General features: G+C 39.9%; 1 pseudogene; it reads right to left on the minus strand.

The window, feature by feature from the left end:
* Positions 1–4,302: 4,302 nt before the first annotated feature.
* Positions 4,303–5,768, minus strand: LOC102496438 (elongation factor 1-alpha 1 pseudogene; annotated as a pseudogene).
* Positions 5,769–8,511: the final 2,743 nt, after the last annotated feature.

Below are 8,511 nucleotides of genomic sequence, written 5' to 3' on the forward strand. Positions count from 1 at the left end.
ACTTTGGGACCCCATGAAGGAATTAAGTTTTTTTTTTTTTTTTAGGTTTTTGCTATAGGGCGTGTGTGCTCGCCAGACAGATAGAGGCATAGAGACAGAAAGCGAGAAATCACCACCCAGGGGGGATGGTCACACTGCAATCCCTTCTCCTCCATTCTCCTCTCTGGATCTTGGGCACACACGCACATGTGCCCAGCGTGAGTTCTAAGTCACCGGGTCCGGGACGCAAACCACAGTCGACTACGGGGGAATCCAGCGACATAGCCATTATGCTAACTGCTGGTTCCCAGGAATTAAGTTTTTACCTAACACTTTTACAATACAATCCATACAATTAAGTTCCAATACATGAATTTCTGGGGCATATTTAGTCATCACCCACTGAGCCCAAATTCCAAAACATGAAGGGCTGGAAGATAGACCATTATTCAAATTGAAACACACACACACACATACACCACACACACACACACACACACACACATAAACCACACACACACATACACCACACACACACACACACACACACACACACACATTATATTTTTCTTTTTTTTTCTTTTTGGAAAGGTTTTATTGCTATAGGGTACATGTGCTCGCCAAAGAGACAGAGAAAGAGAAACAGAAAGCAAGAAATCATCGCCCCAGGGATGATGGCCATGCCATGATCCCCTGTCCTCCATCCTCCTTATGGGATCTTGGGCACACATGCACACGTGCCCAGTGTGAGTTTAAGCCACTGGGTTTGGGACTCGAACCGTGGTCAGCTACATGGGAGTCCAACGACATAGCCATTACACCAACTGCTGGTTCCAACACACACACATTTTCAGTTTCTAGAGTTATAGAGAGTTGACTCTCAAAGACCTGTGAATAAAGAGCATCAGATTGTCTTGAGAATTAAGTAGTGGGATTATCTCATCAGAGCAGAGATATCTAGGTACACTTAAAAAAAAACTGGAAGGGGGCACGTGTGGAGAGGAGAATGGAGAAGAGGGGATTGCGGTGTGGCCATCCCCTTTGGGGAGTGATTTCTTGCTTTCTGTCTCTCTGGTGAGCGCACATACCTCAGAGCAAAAAAACTCTCAAAAACAAACAAACAAACAAACAAAAAACTGGAAGGACATTTGGACCTGAACAAACTCACTCACTTAAGTTTGCAGTAATACAGGCTGTCAGTGCCTTCAAAGCAATGTCCAAGGAAAAGGAAGTTGAAGTATTATAGATATCTGGTTATATTATGGAGGACATGTTTTTGTTTTAATTTTCTGGAGAAAATGTGTCTAGAAATGAGTAGAAAGTATATTTTGAAGATTGGACTCTTGTCTTCAATTTACAAATTCCTTTTCAGTCACCATCAATATACTCTAATTCATTCATTAATTCTAAAAAAAAAAAAAAAAAAATTAGCAGAAGATGCCATAGCTGTAAATCCTCATGGAAGTATTTTTAAAAAATAATTAGTTTTATATAGATTTATTTATTTATTTATTTATTTTTACTTTGGCCAGAGAGGGACAGTGAGAGAGCAAGAGAAAGCGAGAAAGCGAGAAAGCAAGATGCCAGGTCCAGGACTCAAACTGCTGTCAGCCATGTGAGAGTCCAGCACCCTCGACCACCATGCCACTTACAGGCCCTCCTCATGGAAGTTTGTAGAAGAACAGACAGTCAATAAAGTGCCTCATATTGCAACTACATTGTGTTTGAATACTTTGGGGGGGGCAGCTTACCCACTTATTGTTTCTTCCCATTTCTAGTAAAAAGAGATCACTGTATTTTAGTTGGAAAAAAGCAAAGTATAATTACAATATTAATCCATAAAAAGCTGGCATGTTAACATCCATGTTAATTAGCTCAGATTTGTAAAGTCCTTTAAAGTGCAGAAAGTGTCATACACCTTCTCCTAATATTATTATTATGTTATGATCCAAACTGTCTGTGAAATGATTGCCAGAGATTCAAAAGACTTCCCACTTGAGGGGGGAAAAAAAAAGCTAGTGAGCAGGGAAGAAAACCACTTTATCTATATAGAGGTGAGATAATAGGTGGCTGCAGACATAGGCTTATGGGCTACACTTGGCAGGCGTTGGATGTGACTTGAATTGTTCCAGGAAAGAGAGCTGCATTTTATTTTCCTTTCCCTTCCCAATTCCCTGAAATCACATAAGGTAGCTACTGAAAAAGCTGTTCTCAATATGTTGTAAGGAAAGTCTGCCAATACGCTTCTTACATTTTAATGACAGTAATGCTACATCCATCTGACATTATTCAGAAGGAAAAGGAAGATGCCAGCATTAATGAGCTCCTACTATGTGCCAGGTATTTTACATACACAATTTCTTTATACCAGACAACAGTCCTTTTAGTTAGGAATTGTTTTTGTTTATAGATCTGGCAAACCAGGCTCAGATTAGTTAAGGAACTTACCCAAGGAAATGAAGCTTTTCTTCTCATTTGATTATGCCATCTTATGTTAGATACCAATAGTGTTATTTGAACTTACATCTTTTCTTCTCCGCAACCCCAGGAGGAAAGATGTTACCTCTTTCGCAATAGCTCCAGGAGGATGGATGTAGTTAGCCAGGTCTGGGTCACATGCCATTCCTGATCTCAAGTGAGTTCAGTTCCACTAACAATATAGAATGAAGAGGAGTGGGAACCAGCAGTTAGCGTAATGGCTATGGCGCTGGACTCCCACATAGTCGACTGCGGTTCGCGTCCCGGACCCGGTGGCTTAAAACTCACGTTGGGCGCATGTGCATGCGTGCCCAAGATCCCGAGAGTAAAATGGAGGAGAAGGGATTGCGGCGTGACCATCCCCCCTGGGGGGGTGATTTCTTGCTTTCTGTCTCTAATGTCTCTCTCTGTCTGTCTGGCGAGCGCACGTGCCCTATAGCAAAAATCTCTCCAAAAAAAAAAAAAAAAAAAAGAAGAGGAGTGATGGCTCCCCAAGCAAAATAAGGGTGCCATTTTCAGAGAGATGGTAAAGGTGTCTGGGAAGGCAAAATAACCAATGCTCACTACACTGTTTTGTGTTGTAATCCTGTTCCCCTGAATTTTAGCTAACGCTGTTAACTACCACCAACTCATGTTAGTCTTACATCAGTAAATTATTCAACCTTGGCAGGCTACTACTTCCTCATTCATGAAATGAAGATGGTTAAATGATCTATAAAATAATTTCTTCCAAGGATAAAATTATTTAATCATGTTATAGACATTTATTGAACATTATTATAGGCAAAACAAGGGGATAGGTATGTGGAAGTTTACATGGTTCATGTATAGCTGGCTGGTTATGAAAACATGCACTACAATGAAAATACTCCATCTGCCTGGAAGCCATGCCTTTTCCCCCCACTCCCAGCCTGTTCACATTCTCAGGTGGACTTTGGCTTTTTCCTTCCTTCTTAAAAAGTTGGCCTGACTCAGTTCTGGCCTACTGTTGCCATCCTGGAACTCTGACTCAAAGTTGCTAGCTCTCTCATTTTTTCTTGTGAGAGAAGGCAGAAATTGAGCTTAATTACTAAAAATTAATTCTAATAATAATAACAATAAGCCATAATGACTTAAACAAGCACTTATGTGGGCTGCCTCTGACCGGCAGGTTGTGACTCTTGGCCTGCATCCTTTCCTTATCCGACATGTAATAATTCCAGAGTGATCTGGTTTGCTGGCATGTCCACCTGTCCCACTGTCATAAGCTTCTTAAGGGCAAGGAATATGCCTCTCTTCTTCATATTCAGCATTTGTACAATAACTGGTATGTAGTAGGTAATTAATAATTGTCTCTTGAATGAAGGACTGAATCAATTGGAAAGAATAAGGTCAGACTTTCAAAAATGAATGATGGGGGCCATCGGGTGGCATAGTGGTTAAGGTGCTTGACTCCCACACAGTGGTTAAGATGCTTGGACCTGGCAGCTTGCTTTCTCATTTTCTTTCTCTTTCTCTCTCTCTGATGAGCACACATGCCCTATAGCAAATTAAAAAAATAAATAAATAAAATTAAATATTAAAAAAAAATCAAGAATAGGAAACTTGAAAACATACGACCAAAACATATGACCATATATATATATGCTTTTTTTTATCCTCATTAAACTTTGTTTTATGAGGAAATTCTGTATCAAATTTACGTCTCAAAATTCTGTGACAGACTTTTGGTCAAGTTGTTTCCATCAAAAAGTACTAATTTTCAAAACAAATAACTTAGAACTGTTACACATAAAAAATAGTCTACAAAATATTTTCCTTTCCTTCTGAAGGTTTTATGATGAATTATTATCATTAACTAGTTTTTTACTGTGAAACTGAAATGGCCGATTGAGACAGTTCTGAGACTGTTTTTCCACTACTGATTAAAACTGTGGTGGCAGAAATTAGGGATAGTCGTTTAGGCTTCTGAGTTTTCTGGGCAGACTTGTGACCTTGCCAGCTCCAGCAGCCTTCTTGCCCATGGCTTTGATGACATCCATGCCAACAGTCTGTCTCAAATCACGAATAGCAAAACAACTCAGCAGATAGTCAGAGATGCTCCCAACACACACGGCCTTGCCAAGAACCATGTCAACAATGGCAACTTCACCAGATTTCAAGAATTTAGGGCCATCTTCCAGCTTTTTACCAGAACGGCAATCAATCCTTTCCTTCAGCTCAGCAAATTTATAAGCAATGTGAGCTGTGTGACAATCTAGTACAGGGGCACAGCCAGCACTGATTTGGCCAGGATGGTTCAGGATAATCACCTGAGCAGTGAAGCCAGCTGCTTCCATTGGTGGGTCATTTTTGCTGTCACCAGCAACATTGCTATGCTAAACATCTTTGACAGACACGTTCTTGACACTGGAGCCCACACTGTCCCTAGGAAGTGCTTCACTGAAAACTTCATAGTACATTTCAACTTTACTTCAGTTGTCATCATACCAGGTTTAAGCACACCAGTCTCCACTCAGCCTGTGGGACAGTGCTGATGCCACCAATTTTGTACACATCCTGGAAAGGCAGATATAAGGGCTTGTCAGTTGGAAAAGTTGGTGGTAGGATGCAATCCAGAACTTTAAGCAGTGTAGTTCCACTGGCATTGCCATTTTATGGGTGACTTTCCATATCTTGAACCATGGCATATTAGCACTTGGTTCCAACATGTTGTCACCATCCCAACCAGAAATAGGCACAAATACTACTGTGCTGAGATTTTAGCTAATTTTATTAATGTAGGTGCTGAGTTCCTTAACAATTTCCTCATATCTCTTCTGACTGTAGGGTGGCTTAGTAGAATTCATTTTGTTAACACCAACAATTAGTTGTTTCACACCCAGTGTGTAAGCCAGAAGGGCATGTTCCTGGGTCTGCCCGTTCTTGAGGATATCAACTTCAAATTCACCATCACTAGCAGCAACAATCAGGACAGCACAGGTGGCCTGAGATGTGCCAGTAATCATGTTTTTGATAAAGTCTCTGTGTCCTCGGCTATCAATGATAGTGACATACTTGCTGGTCTCAAATTTCCACAGGGAGATATCAGTGGTGTTACCACACTCACATTCAGCTTTCAGTTTATCTAAGACCCAGGCATACTTGAAGGAGCTCTTTCCCATCTCAGCAGCCTCCTTCTCAAATTTTTCAATGGTTCTTTTGTCGATCCCACATTTGTCATTCAGATGGCCGGTAGTGGTGGACTTGCCGGAATCCAGGTGTCTAATGACAACAATGCTGATGTGTCTTCCCCTTTCCCATTTTGGCTTTGATTTAGTGGTGGTTTTCATGACACCTGTGCTCTGGCAGCATATCCATTGCAAAAAAGAAGCCCAATGGATAGTTTAATATAGATATAGAGATATATATGTGTAATTGACACCTCGCAACTATTAAAATGGCTACTTAGAAAAAAATATATAACGAGGGGCCAGCTCTGTAGTGCAATGATTAAACACTCTGCAACAGGAGCTGGGTCCTACATGGTCCATCACGGTTCCAATCACAGCCCTGGGGGGTTGAAAAACAGTTTAGGGACATGTGTACATGTTCCTAGGATCCTGACAAGAAGGAGAAATGAAGGAAGAGATTGCAGCATTACTGGGTCCCATTGGGAGTCACTTTCTCTCTCTGTCTCTCTTTTCTCTATTGCACACACATTCCCTCTGGTATAAAGGAATGGAGAAAGACAGAAAGAAATGAAAAATAACAAGTGTTCATAAGGATGAGAAGAATTTGGAACTCTTATGTGGGGAAGTAAAATGTTGTGGCTGCTATGACAAACGGCATGGCAGTTTCTCAAAAAAAATTAAAATAGAATTGCCACATGTTTCAGTAATTCTACCTCTGGGTATAAACTCAAAAGAACTGAAATTAGGAACTTTGTATACAATATTCCTAGCGGTGGTATCCACAATACCCAAAAGGTGGAAGCAACCAAGTGTCCATTAATAGATGAATGGATAAACAAAATATGGTATATGCATATGAAAACTCTTCAAAAATTCATGGAAAGGTGCATATTATGAAAACCTGATACATGGATTTCAAAATATTTTTGCACCAAAGTGAATTCGTATGTTAATTTCATTTCCCATGAACTTTTTCAAGTCCCCCTGTACAATGGAATATTACTCAATTTTAAAAAGGAAGGATGGGCCAGCAGATGGCATGGTGGTTAAGGGGGCTGGATCCCACAGGGCTGACTGAAACTTGAGTCTTGATGCAGTGGCTCGAGAAACTTCCTGGGTACATTTTGGTATGTGCCCTCAATTCCAAGAGGGGAATGAAAACAGGATTGTAGCATGGTCATCTCCCTTAGGGGATGCTTTCTCGGTTTCCCTCTCTCTCTCTCTCTCTCTCTGTTTCTCTTCAGCACGTGTATATACATCCTGTAGAAAATTTTAAAAAAATAAATAAAGGGGAAGGAAATTCTGGTATCTGTCCTTGATTAGATCATCCTAAGTGAAATAAATTAGTCACAAAAGGGAAAATACTGTATGATTCCTCTTATATAGGGTATCCATACTCATAAATTCCTGGAGACAGAAAAGAGAATGGTGGTTTTCCAGGGGCTGTAGAAAAGAGAAAAGGAGAGTTAATATTTAACAGGTACAGGGTTCAGTTTTGTAAGATGAAAAGAGTTTTGAGGGTGGATGGTAGCATCCCAATCTGATGTACTTAATACGACTGAACTGCATACTTTAAGTGGTGAAGATGGCAAATTTAAGTTATATGGATTTTAAGCAACTGAGTGTTACTTTGACCAAAAAAAAAATAATAATCTGATAGAGAAGGGAAAAATCATAAACCTACATAGTGTCCCAGAGTTCCTTCTCATTACCAAAGGAGAGGCCATGAAGTTCTACTGTCGGCCTATTTATTTAACCTGTACTTTAGAGAAGAAAGAATGGAAGCAAAAGGCTAGTATCTCTACTTAGAAAAGCAGTTCATTCTGTACTGAAACTAAAGGATTTTCAAAGACCTACGATAAGCCTTTGCTGACTCCATTTCTATAGCTGACACAGGATAGATGGTGTGTGCCCAAAACCTAAACCGGTTTCCTACTTTTTGTTGTCTTTGCAAGTCCTTTTCCACATGAAAAGTCAGCTTTCATGTTGTCTCCACTACTTCCCTCCTATGCGACCCTGTGGCCCTCGTGCTTGCTTGTGTCAGAGTGCTCATCACTCCGGCTGTGGTCATCTGTGGCCCTGTGTCTACACTAGCCTGGAAGCACATTAAGGACAGTGACTATATTATCTACAACTGGCTCTTTGTCAGTGTCCAATCAATGTTTGCGAAATGGATCCATGACATGTCCTTTAGATTGTGGAATGCAGTGTTCTCTCCAGAACTTCAAGATACTCAATTTAGCAAGTGTTTACTGAACACCTACTATGTGTCAGATGCTGTCCTGGATGCCTAGGATGCACCAACAAGTTAAAAAGACAAAGTTCCCTACTCTGGTGAAATTCACCTGCTGGCAGAGGGGGAAGAAATTAAACAATAGATATAATAAATTAATTATGTATTTGTGAGAGAGGATTGAGTTGATGGAAAAATGGATTCAAAATATGAGTTTATTTGAGTGCAACAAATTTTTTTTAATTCGTGCATGGTTTTTTATAATATACATTTTTCATGAACTTTTTGAATACTCTCTTAAAAAGAAAACAGACCAACCAATAGTCAGCATCAACAAACATTTCCCATTACTATCTTTCTGTTCATACCGACCTGGGAACTTAAAGTGTGTGAAGATCTTCCACAAAGTGTTTTATGTATATTTGCATGCCATGGATTGTACTTCATTGCATTTGTAAGAAAGCCAGAACTTCTTAAAAAAATTGTTTAAGTAAATGTGGTAGTAAAAATAATTTAGAAACTACTTTAATTATTTACATGTGAGGGTGTGTTTGGAAGGCCACAAGCTGTCCTTAACTATTCTAACCCTTTTAAAGGATCTACTTGGGAAGAAAAAAAAAAATGGACATCAAGGAATTATTCACATACATTTCTGTGGTTTTCATTTAA

Source organism: Tupaia chinensis, unplaced genomic scaffold, assembly GCF_000334495.1.
Source record: "Tupaia chinensis unplaced genomic scaffold, TupChi_1.0 Scaffold000425_1, whole genome shotgun sequence".
NCBI lineage: Eukaryota > Metazoa > Chordata > Mammalia > Scandentia > Tupaiidae > Tupaia > Tupaia belangeri.